This window comes from Periplaneta americana, chromosome 1 (assembly GCF_040183065.1).
Source record: "Periplaneta americana isolate PAMFEO1 chromosome 1, P.americana_PAMFEO1_priV1, whole genome shotgun sequence".
Taxonomy (NCBI): Eukaryota; Metazoa; Arthropoda; class Insecta; order Blattodea; family Blattidae; genus Periplaneta; species Periplaneta americana.
In genome coordinates this window covers 182,989,512-183,002,027 of record NC_091117.1, presented here as the reverse complement: position 1 = coordinate 183,002,027, position 12,516 = coordinate 182,989,512, and positions in this window count along the sequence as shown.

Below are 12,516 nucleotides of genomic sequence, written 5' to 3'. Positions count from 1 at the left end.
TCATCAAAATATATATGATATGCGTAATAAATCACTTTGTGATTTAAGACGGCGCCTATACCGTCGGATCCCGGCCAACCAGTCACTCATTCGAGCGCACCTCAACACATGTATGGACTTCGGTCCTGCGTTCATAGACATCTATGACGTAGTGCAGAGGGCGGCCACTAGAGGGAACCCAAGAGATGGAACTTAATCTGAGACGATTCTGGCCGGCGTCGGGGTTGTATCCGGAGTGGCTTAGTGGATAAAGCATCAGCACGTAGAGTTGAAAACCCGGGTTCAAATCCCGGCGCCGGAGAGAATTTTTCTCCGTTCCATCACTCTTTCATCAACATAATTAGCTATAGTTAGTCTTTATTAAAGCCGAATTTCAGAATTTCAGTAAAGTTCATCCAGAATACAAAGTACAACGCCTACCAGCGAAAATGAAACTTATTACATTACAAAATTTTAGGATGAACTGATAATTCCAGCGACCATCGTTATGTCCATGGCTATTTAGAACAATGTAGCGGAGGTTGCGGAACCAGTGATTATCAAAATAATTACGGACAATGAAAGTAGGTATCCATTATTTTGTTCCGAAAATAACAATTCTGCTACGGCAAAAGCTTTAACTACAGTATAAGAAACAAAGATTATATAAATGAGGTAATAGATTTTAAAGTTACAAAATATATAAAAAGCAACAGGAGTATTAATTACTTTGATCAATTTTCAGCCATTAAAGCTTGCTATTTGTTCTGGTAGATATAATATAATGTTATAGCCTTTCTTCTGGATTGTCCCAATCTGTCCTCCACAACACTGGTAGAGAAGTATTGGGAAGCAAGAAAGAAGATGATGGCCATCCAAATATAAAATTTGTTACTTTTCTTTCATGTTATATATATTCCATTATTCTTGCTGAGATGAACTATTTATGTACTCTTCTCACTGTTTGTTTGTTTATTTGAATATTTGCTTACTTGTTTCACACTACTGCATGTTGCCATTATCACGGCTAAAGATAAACTCTACAGCCCTGCATTAAATAAATAAATAAAATAGTCTTTCTTCTTGTATGTGTAAGAATAATTCTATCGTTACAACTGCCTGGTCCTGAAAAATTAATAACCTACTGTAAGTATTCCTTAAAAATTTAAAGCAGAATTTCAACTATTCATTTCTTTTAATGAGAAATTTTAATAACACAAAAGAAATTTTATTATATAATATACTTATAATAAAAAAATGGTAATCTTTTAAAAGGAACTCTATTTGTTGACGACGAGGTTTGAAGCCAACTTGAAAATAATTTATTAAATTGTGATACAGCTATTTGAAAACATAGTAAAACAATATAATGTTCAAATTATCTATAAATGCACTAAACATAGCGACACATTAGAAAAAATAATCACAATGTCACTCAAATAATGATAAACAGTATGACAGGTTACAAATATTAACAATTTGAAGTAATTAATTCGCAACACATTTAATCCCAACGAAAAATACCCGAAAAAAAAAGAACATTAATACAGAAGACAATAAAAAGTACATAGTTCATATTATTTTGCGCGATGGTAAAGGTAACTGAAAACGTAGCTTATAAGCACAGGATATCTACGCTATGGACCATTTTTCATACAAGCTACACTTTTATATCTGATAGAAAATTGACAAGTTTATATTGTATATACATATATATATATATATATATGTCTGTGTTTTTTTCATGAAAGTTTCCAAGATTAAAAATTATAGTGACAAGTTTTTTGTTTCATAAAAGTTTCAAACCTGACGAATTTGTTAAATCTTAGGCTATCTATCTATAGCTTCATAAAACATAAAACGGTATGTCATTTTTTTATAGATTTACAAATTTGTAGCATTATCGTTCATTACAAAAATAAGAAGAATCCTTCACATATAGCCTTTCTTATACCACAGTCTAGTATATACAGTCACGAAGCTTGAGTTGTTGAGAGTACTAGGAACAATATACTGTGCCGGTACTGTTTTGCATTGTCTGTGATGAGGCGATAGTAGCAATCCTAGTGGTTAGCAACTATCTATGGATGCATATTCCCTACGTATTGAGCTTCGTGACTATATACGACAGTGCTCATATTGTATTATGTAACCTATATTATATAACTTCGCACTTTATTCAAAAATAAATTTCGTATTAGTAAGGCAAATGAATGTGCTAAACAAGATATTATTTGCAGTGACAAACACAAAGAAATTATGGACACATCGAGCAACTTTTGTATGCAATGCATTGGCTGGGCACTGTGGCACAAAGTTACGTAACTGCAGATGTACATAGTTTATCGAAGGCTACAGTTGGTTGCTGTGTAAAAGAGAGTATGTCAAATACTTATAAATACCTTACGTTCATACATAATACGAGGTTCATTGGCTAACTGCATCCGCCCTAGTTATTCAACAGATTTTCATGAGCGCAGCAATGTTTTCAAGGATTTCCAAGTTGTTTATGGTTCTTTGATAAAGACAGACAGCCTATATACGAGTAATAATTAAGACGCATTTCTTGGTAAAAATGCTGACCATTTAACCACCATTATGGTACTGTCCAAATTTCACGAGAGGATCCCGCGAGGGGAGCATGGTTCTCGCGGGGTAAGAGGAGAGAATAAGCCAATAACTCAGTGTTCTTGAAGAAGCAGGTGGATGGGAGTGGTGTCATTGGCCGACTGGGACAAACAAGGCTAGTCAATGGCCAGCCGGTTCCGTGTTGGGGATAGGTTATAAGAGTGGGGGGGGGGGGGAAACTCGCATTCTTTGCTCGGATCTTCTCGTGAAATGCGGACTGTACTGTGTGGATCTAACTTAGAGTTTGTTTTTAACGGAAGTACTTGTTTGGCTGATTTTGTGCATTAGGTATGCAAGAATAATGCGGTAATTAACATTAGCACAACATTGGAATAATGGATGGAGACCATTTGCAAATGTAGTATTATTAGGAGACAGTGAGTATGTATTAAGGCTCATTTCGCTAAATATTCCTGCAGATATTCTTCAAACAAATGCGCTTGCAAGACTTCTAGACTACAGAATTTAAATCTATCAAATAATGATGGAGAATGCACTCACTATTACGAAAAAAAAGTTTTCATGAGTTTTCATGCTTTATCACAGAATGCAGCCAATCTCAGCATGTAGGTATAACATAATTTAGGCCTATCTTGAATAATTTTGCATAATATTGAGAAAAGTCTGCGATCATAGGTGTACAAACCATAAGAAAACCATGAAAATGTACTACAAGTCGAGCAGAAAGAAGACAATCAAGAAAGTAACCCTAATGATGAGAGACTAATGCAGTATTTCAACTCAACTAATACACACATATTTCAAGATTAAGTGACTTTTATTTAAAATAAATTAATACAAATATTCCTTGACCCGTTTCTCAGACTGGAGCTGGCAATGGATTTTAAAGCTATAGATAAAGCCGTATCTGGCTGATCATTTATTTCTGTTATCACCGAAGTTCGTACGTGACGCTGTATCGATAAAACAAACAGGTTTCATCTACCAACAAGATAAAAGGAGAATATATAAGAATTATCGTCTGTAGTAGGAAAAGAGCATAATGAAGTTCGCAACACACTACAGTGAGAAATATGTAATACATTTGTTCAGCTATGGGAAAATGCTTTCCTTAGCGCGGAATAACGCTGGAAATAAGGCATAGTTGACATTGGTCGGATAGAGATTTTTTGAAAACATAGTTACCCATCACCTGTATTTCCTGCTCCCACAGGTAAGCTATCCGAATTGTAGCGTATAACATTTATATTAGGTGAATAAAATTTAACAATTAAAAGAAAGCCAGCTGTTCAAATTTATACAACTTTATTTCTATCAGCACATATCAAACTGCCTTCCGAATGGTGTAATAAAATTCGTGTTGTAATTAACTAGCCAGGATTCTTAAGTGACCTTGAAACACCTTTGCTTAATCCTGTGCCTCACTATGACCATACTGTTATTTTAGGCGATTTCAATACAAACTTATTAAATTCAAGTAATTACGCTACAGTTCAACTTAAGAACATGTTTGAGTCTTACAATATATCCATCCTTCCTTCCGCAGCTACCCACCACACCCAGGAATCGGAGACACTTCTTGACATTATTGCCACGACTAATCCTCAGCTAGTATTAACGAATGGACAACTACCAGCGCCGGGTATCTCAGCACACGACATAATCTTTCTAGAATATTCCTTGTATTGTCCAAAATATAAACCTCGCATCACATCATACCGGGACTTAAAGCATATTGAGCATGATGAATTAATCAATGACGCACTTAGCCTGCCTTGGACTGAAGTGTGGAATTTACCAGACATTGACGACAAAATCGAAAAATTTAACGACCTAGTAATTCAGTTATACGATAAACACGCACCCTTGAAAACCAGACGAGTTGGTAGACACCCTGCGCCTTGGATGTGCGATGCCATAAAATTACTCATGACAGACAGAGACACTGCTTATCGTAAATACAGACGGAGCAAGGACGAATTAGATTTTAATACTTACAAAGTTTTAAGAAATAAATGTAATCAAGCAGTAAGAAATGCTAAATTACGCCATGCACATTCCCTTATTCTACCTTCGGTCAGTGCGAAAGAATTGTGGCGTAACCTTAATAACCTGTGTCTAACAAAAGCAAAGCCTCGGGTAGATAACATCAACTTGTCACTCAATAGTCTAAATGAACATTTTGTCACTGCTCCACCTGAACCATTACATAAGCAAGAGACTCTTGAATTTCTCAGATCTTACCCCCAACCTGTGTGGGATAAATTCTTCTTTAAATACATTAACCCGACTGACGTAATGACGCTGCGACGTATGAAATCTAAAGCCCAAGGTATAGACAATATAAATATCACTCTCCTGTATAAAATAATAGATGTGATCCTGCCGACCGTCACACATATATTCAATGCATCTATTATGACTGGGTCCTACCCCTCACTCTGGAAAATGGCATTAGTGAAACCTTTACTTAAATCTAGCACACCTTCTACAGTAAACCGATATCAATTCTTCCCACTCTTTCAAAAGCATTAGAACATATTGTACATGGACAACTTATGAACTATCTCGACGAACACAAACTCCTTGATGACTATCAATCGGGTTTTAGACATGGACACAGCACTTCTACAGCCCTACTTAAAGTGACTGAGGACATCCGTGAAGCTATGGATAGGGGTGAAGTAACGGCACTAACTCTTCTCGATTTCAGCAATGCCTTTGGTTCTGTTGATATCGACTTGCTTCTTGCAAAGATGAAGGCTTTGCACCTGTCAGACAATACCTTGAGCTGGATGGACTCCTACCTACGTGACCGCCAACAGTGTGTTTCACTTGATAATCAATTCTCCCAATGGAGATGCACAAAGGCGGGAGTGCCGCAGGGCTCCGTATTAGGACCACTACTTTTCTCTATCTACATTAATGACGTATCAAAGAACTTACAGTATTGCCGATATCACCTCTATGCCGACGACCTACAACTTTACATACATTCCAGACCCAATACGATCAATGAATCGACTGACAAGTTAAATTGTGACCTAGCCACTGTCTCCACTTGGGCGGCCAATTTCGGACTCGCACTTAATCCAAGTAAGACTCAAGCCATAATTATTGGACATAAGCGTTTAGTTAACTCCCTTAATAACAGTAATCTTTCAGTTGTTACCCTTAACAACACGCTAATCCCTTATTCATCTGTCGTAAAAAATCTTGGCTTCTTTTTTGATAATAATCTAAGTTGGAATTTTCAAGTTAAAGAAACGATAAAAAAATCTGTTCCTCCATTCACTGTTTGAGTCGCTTGAGAAACTTCTTGCCCCAGCAACTAAAACTTACCCTAGTGCAAACCCTAGTAACGCCGCACTTCGATTATTGTGACGTTTTGTTAAGTGACCTAAGTTCTGAACTGCCAGTCAAGTTACAGCGAGCTCAGAATATGTGCGTCAGATACGTGTGCAACATCCGACGGTATGATCACATATCACCGTCCTTCGCAAGTCTCTCGTGGCTCCGACTTAAAGAACGTAGAACTTTACACTCTTTGTCTTTACTCTTTCGAATTCTGCACACTTCAACACCAAATTACCTTTCGTCTCGTTTCTCTTATCTATACTCTAACCACGACGTAAATACCAGATCACTTATCTGTGGCACGCTAAGTATACCTCTTCATAGAATATCTTGTTATTCATCATCTTTTACAATATCCACCTCGCGTCAATGGAATTCCTTGTCACAAAGTATTAGGGGCTGCAAGACAATAAACACCTTTAAGAACAGCTTAAAAGATAACCTTATTAGCATTTCACTCCAATCATACTGATTTAAACTATCACTGACTACATTGTTACTTTTTTCTTTAGACATCATCCTGATTGTGCTGTATTTTAATTGTCTCGTAATAATCTCTTTCTATTATCTAATATTATTTGAAATATATTAACATTCTATGTATTTTAGTTTAATTCTGCTACACAGTTTATTTCAGTGTTTAATTAATAGTTCATAGTATTTTGTTGTTTAATTTGTAAATAACTTTTGTATACATGTAACTCTCATCTAAATCAAATTGTTGGATTCTTTGTAAGTTCATGCATATGTATATACACTTTTTGCTGGTTGAGTGGAAGAGAAGGCCTTACGGCCTTAACTCTGCCAGCTAAAATAAATCATTATTATTATTATTATTATTATTATTATTATTATTATTATTATTATTATTATTATTATTATATAGAGATGACTCTACTGTGTAGCAACATATTTTTCGCTGTAGTTTCAAGGCCAAACAACCCTGGCCATAAGTTTGAAACGGTGGAACCAAAAAGGTGTACTAGTAGGGCTGTCAAATTACTATATATTACTAGTATATAGTTCATCTCTTTTTCCGGTATGTTTATCAGCTGATTTGTTCATATTATTACGATTACAAATTTTTTCGTGTTGTTGTGAATATTTCAAAAGTGTAGACAAGTTCAGCAGGTGTTATTATTTTTTTTTATAAATAAGCTAATATTATTCTGTTCGGCTCAACTGTAGAATATATCCCCCTATGGTTTAACATATGAAGGAGTGCCAATATCCTTCTTGATAAAAGAAAGAATGTGAGAATGAAATGTTCAGTCCATGTCACAACCGTAACACTTTTAATAAATATACAGTGGAATGTACATTCATATAATAATCTGCTAATGCTCCTGTTATAGCTCGCACAAGGAATGATTACCGAAAAGCAATGGTGGCGTTCCTGTCTGTTTTGACGTGTGTATGTAGGCACGCCGAGGGGGCGAAAGATGCGGGCCGATGAAATTACTGTCTCTTCCAAGAAGATGAACAAATGAGGACATCGCTGTGGAATTAAAGAACGTAGCAAGAGAAAAATTCGAAGCTAATTAAATGCGCAACATATGTTTACGAATGAAATAATAATACCGTGCGATACAAGACACGTATTCACATGCAATGGAACAAACTAAAGTCGTAATGTAACTATCACAACGCAAGACTGATTCTATCGATGTAATTTCTCTTCTGACTGTACTCTTGAATATTATTCAAGTATCTCGTGACCTTTCCTGTCGCCCTCTCTTCCTTATCGCGTTATTTCATTTGCATTCCTTCCGTCGGTATTCCCTGTTTGCGAAACCTATACCTCCACATCCATTCTAAACCGTTTACGTATGACCGAAACCGATAGTAGCAATGAATATTTGGCGACTGGCGGTATTTCGCGGAGAATTATGGGGCATAGAAATTATAGTTTGACGTCATATCCGTCGCACAGATTTCAATGATATTTACTTTCATTCATTCATTCATTCATTTTATTCCATAGATCTTACATGAGCAATGAAGCTTTAAGATGTGGAACATGTCAACATTTTACAATATTACAATTACAATTTTTACAAATTTTTATAGTTTTACAATTTAGTAATTTTCTACAATTTTTACAATGTTGTACAATTTTTTTACATTTTGGCGAGATGTAGTGAGATGAAATGAGGTCCGAGGATTCGCCAAAATATTACCCGGCATTTGCTTTTTCGGTGGGGGGAAACCTCGGAAAAACCCAACCAGGTAATCAAATCAAAGGGGGTAATCAAATCAAAGGTGTTGATGCCAATGACTCGCCATAGACCATCCGGCTTCAGTCCCACGGCTGTGGAAAACCTCGGAAGAAACCAAAGTCCAAAGGGGGATCCAACCCAAGCCCGAACGCAGCTCCGGAACAGCAGCCCAGCGAGTCTGCCGACTGAGCTACATCGATGGCTCTACTAAAAGTATACAATACATAGCCAATCAGATTATTAAATTTACAAACGCAAGCGATCATTCATCAGTTGAGCTATATTATAATACAAAACAATTTAATTAAATTTAAGGCATAAACAATTCAACCAGTTGTGATATACAGAAATTGATAATACATATCATGCAGAGTACTTCAAATTACAAACACAAACAATTTATCAGTAGAGCTATATAGATTACTTTTCAATTTAAAGCATATACAATTCATCGGCCAAAACTATACAAATATATACAATACAAAGTAGCATACTTTCATTAAGCTATACAAATTTGTGCAATTAATATCAAGTAGATTAATTCAATTTATAATCATAAACAATTCATCAGTTGAGCTATACATATTACCATTCAATTTACAGTAGGTCTATATACAATTCATCAGTAGAGCTACACAGACTAGTAATCATTTTAAGAACATATACAATTCATCAGCCAAACTATACAAACATATACAATCAAATTAGTTCAATTTACAAACTTATTTTCGTTAAGCTATACAATTCATATGAAGTAGATTAATTCAATTTATAAGCTTAAACAATTCATCAGTTGACCTATACAGTATACTATTCAATTTACAGTACATACAATTCATCAGTTATGCTAAACAAAAAATACAATACATAGTAAACAGATTAAGTCAATATAAAAACATATTTTAGTTGAGCTATATAAAATTGTACATGTCATTTAAGTAGAATAATTCAATTCACAAGCATAAACAATTCATCAATTGTGTAGAAGGTATGAGTATGTAGAAATTTGGTTAATTCTTTTCTGAACCTTTTCTCGTTGTTCTTCAAATCTTTAAGATAATTAGGCAGTGCATTGAAGACTGTTATACATGAATAGCGAACTCCTTTTTTAAAACAGCTTAGACTAACAGAGGGTAGATTAAGATCTGATTTATGTCTTGTATTAAAATGATGAATGTCTTGATTAGTACTGAATTTATCTTGGTTCTTAATATACAGCATCATTAGGGAAAGAATTGCGTCTTCCTCTCTATTCATCTTTTCAGAGACCAAAGCATTTCTAGCTGTCTCCACACATATTACATAGCTCATAGTTCTTATACGTGCCTAAGGCCCACACACCTCAGTTTATCCACTTCAACGGAATAGAAATTTGCAGACAGAAAGATCCCGCAGAGCAGATTACTAAACACAGGCATAGAATATGGTTTATATTTTAAAAGGTTGGGGAGACAATTACTGGTAGAAGGGTTGCGTCAGGACGCAGGGGCTTTAAAAGACTCTTCAGTTATCGTAGCCAGCGACACATAATCTGTGCTAAACGATGCTCCTCCAGGTCTGGAGGGGGCAATGAATACACCATCCCGTTCCCTTGGCAACGTGCGCGGCTGTGATTTTAGTGGCCTTAAAAATGTCGTGTAACAAAAAAACAGAAAGTTGAAAGAGGAAAGGTGGTCAACGTCCACATAGTTAAAAAGGCGGGAAGTGGATATCAAAGAATAATGTGTTTTTCGGTGCACGTTATCTTAAAATTTCTCATACTAAAAAAAAAATATGCTTTTCCACTATTACAATTACACGATGAAAAATTCTGAAGGAATTTATAATGCATATTTGCAATTAAGCCAGGCTTTATCCTAGCTGAGAAAATTTTCCTTTCATATGAAACACATAATCATAATAATTATAAGTTGTTCAAAAAAAAAAACAAATATTATGATAGTGTATTTAACTTGCAATTTAATGACGATTTATACAGGGACATCATTTTATTTTTACTTCAATTTTTATTGTACCTGAATTTTTTAATGTACTTCACTCCCACCCCTTCTACTAATGAAGTTCCAAATGTCCTCAACACAGAACCAAGGCCGCATATAGTAAACAGCACTGAGTTAGTGAGTAAGGTACATTCCATAAATATGTTCGCGTTTTCCAGTGACGAAAGAGCTTTCAATATTGAATCATATTTTCGCACAGGTACTATCCGTTAGCCTACGTCGCATCCCGATTTCCCCCACCTGCTTCTGCTCGCCCCTCTGTAAAAGCTGGGCTGTCTTAACTCTTTTCTGAAAACATTAATTTCTGTTAGGAATTGGACGTTTACGTAATATTATGCAATTGTTTAAAATAACTTAAATAAAAGGGCCTCGTTAAGTAATTAACTGCCACGTCATTTCCCCCCTTTCTACGATCCTGCGGCATAATCACTTGGACGGACAGTAGATAGCATGTCTGAGTAATTTTATCTGTACGGGTAGGGCAGAAGTGAAGATTGAATTTACAGTACGTAAGGTACTCTTTTATAGAGTAGGTACAGAATTATTTCAACATGAGTTACTAGTACGAAGGACGAAACTGGCAATTGGAATTAGATGCAATAGTTTATAGTGCGATAATATGCACAAAAGAACTGAAGCCTGTATCGAAATGAACGGCCACCATTTTCAAAAATGTGTTTAAATATCCATATTACGATTATTTTTCAATTTAACTTCATTGTCTATATTGTATGCTAATGTGCTGTAGACAGTATAATATACACTGCATAATGAATACGTTCGTATGGATAACTCAGTACGTGAGTAAAAACACTTGCTGTTAATACTGTACTGCATTTTGATTAAACAAAAACCTAAGGAAAATTAACGAACTCAAAATCGCGGTATTTCCTAGTTTACGTAAATGGATGAACTACTTTTCTTCCCTCCTATACCTAGTAAAGTGATTGTTTGTATATTACGCCAGTATCATCGAACTACAGTCGTGGAAGGGGGTAGCAAACGGTGTTTCCGGTTGTCTAAAGGAATAGCGAGGTTAATATTAAAAATTTTAGTAAAAATAAAATGATGTCCCTGTATAAAAGAAATCGAATTTAGGTTTTATATATGCTGACGTCAATTAAATAAAATACACTAATAAAAGTACAGATCAGTGGTGATTTCTCACCTTGTTGCAGGTTTGCACTATCTTCAAGCTATTTCAAAGCAGTCATGTTATTTTTCCATACAATTTCGTTACATGACTTATTAATTTCTTTTTCGGCAACTCAGCTAAATATACACAAATAGCCTTTAACATAAAAAATGAGCAGGCACTTAATTACCCAGCGCATGTTTTGAGTCGTTTGCTCAAGCAGCACAGAGAAATATTATTAAGTATAGAGCAAGACAAAATACTGCGTACATAGATAGCAGAGAAATCGCAACGCGGCAACTTAACTCTCCCTCAACTCGCTAGTAGACTCCGGTTACGCAGCGAGCTTGATATCGCGAAAGACGCAACAACGACTCCTTGGGTCGATTTCTAAAACACGGACGAAATCGTGGTTCCAAACCTCGGCTTTAAAACAGCGATCGAGGTATGAATCCTTGTGCGATTTCTAAAACGAAGTCGAGACGCGGCTTGAGAATTAACCGAGGTTCGTGTGTTTTATATATGGCAACGCAGCTAAGAATCGATTTCTATTCTTGTAAACAGTCGATATTAGAAAGAAATGAACATCGGGATTAATATTTTATTGCATTCCAGTAAGTCACATTCTTTTGTTTTCAGCTAAGGTATTGTTATATTTGCTAATTTACAGAATATATGTGCGTAAAATACTAGCATTAATTATAGAGAACTGATTTTTAGGTACCAGAATTATATTTCCTAAATAATTAGCACAATTCGAACGTTTATGTTGTAGTTTATCATTTGTTCATAGCTACTGCCAACTTTAACTACCTGAAAACCCGGGTCTAACGAATCAATAACCTAAATATTAACTGGATTAAAGTTGCAATTGAAACTAAAATATTATATGGTTCTATTTTGACATATAATAAGCCTACTACGTGGAAAGCCGCAGGAGCATAATACTTAAAATAAGGAGACAAAATTACGCTTGCTTCATACATATTCTTGTAGGCCCATATCATTCGAGTATTAAATAAAATGTCCAGAACTACTGTAAAGACTAAGAATTAACTTGCATCGTCTTATAGTCATAAAGGTGTAATTAGTATAAAATATTAGGCCTATATCTTACTTCTCTCAAAGCAACAAGAAGGTGTAAAAAACTTGTCAACCTGGCGCCTCTTGTATTTCGTTGCAGATTATTATTTAGCATTCTTGCTAAATTTTGCGTTGATTCCTTCGAAAATTGAAA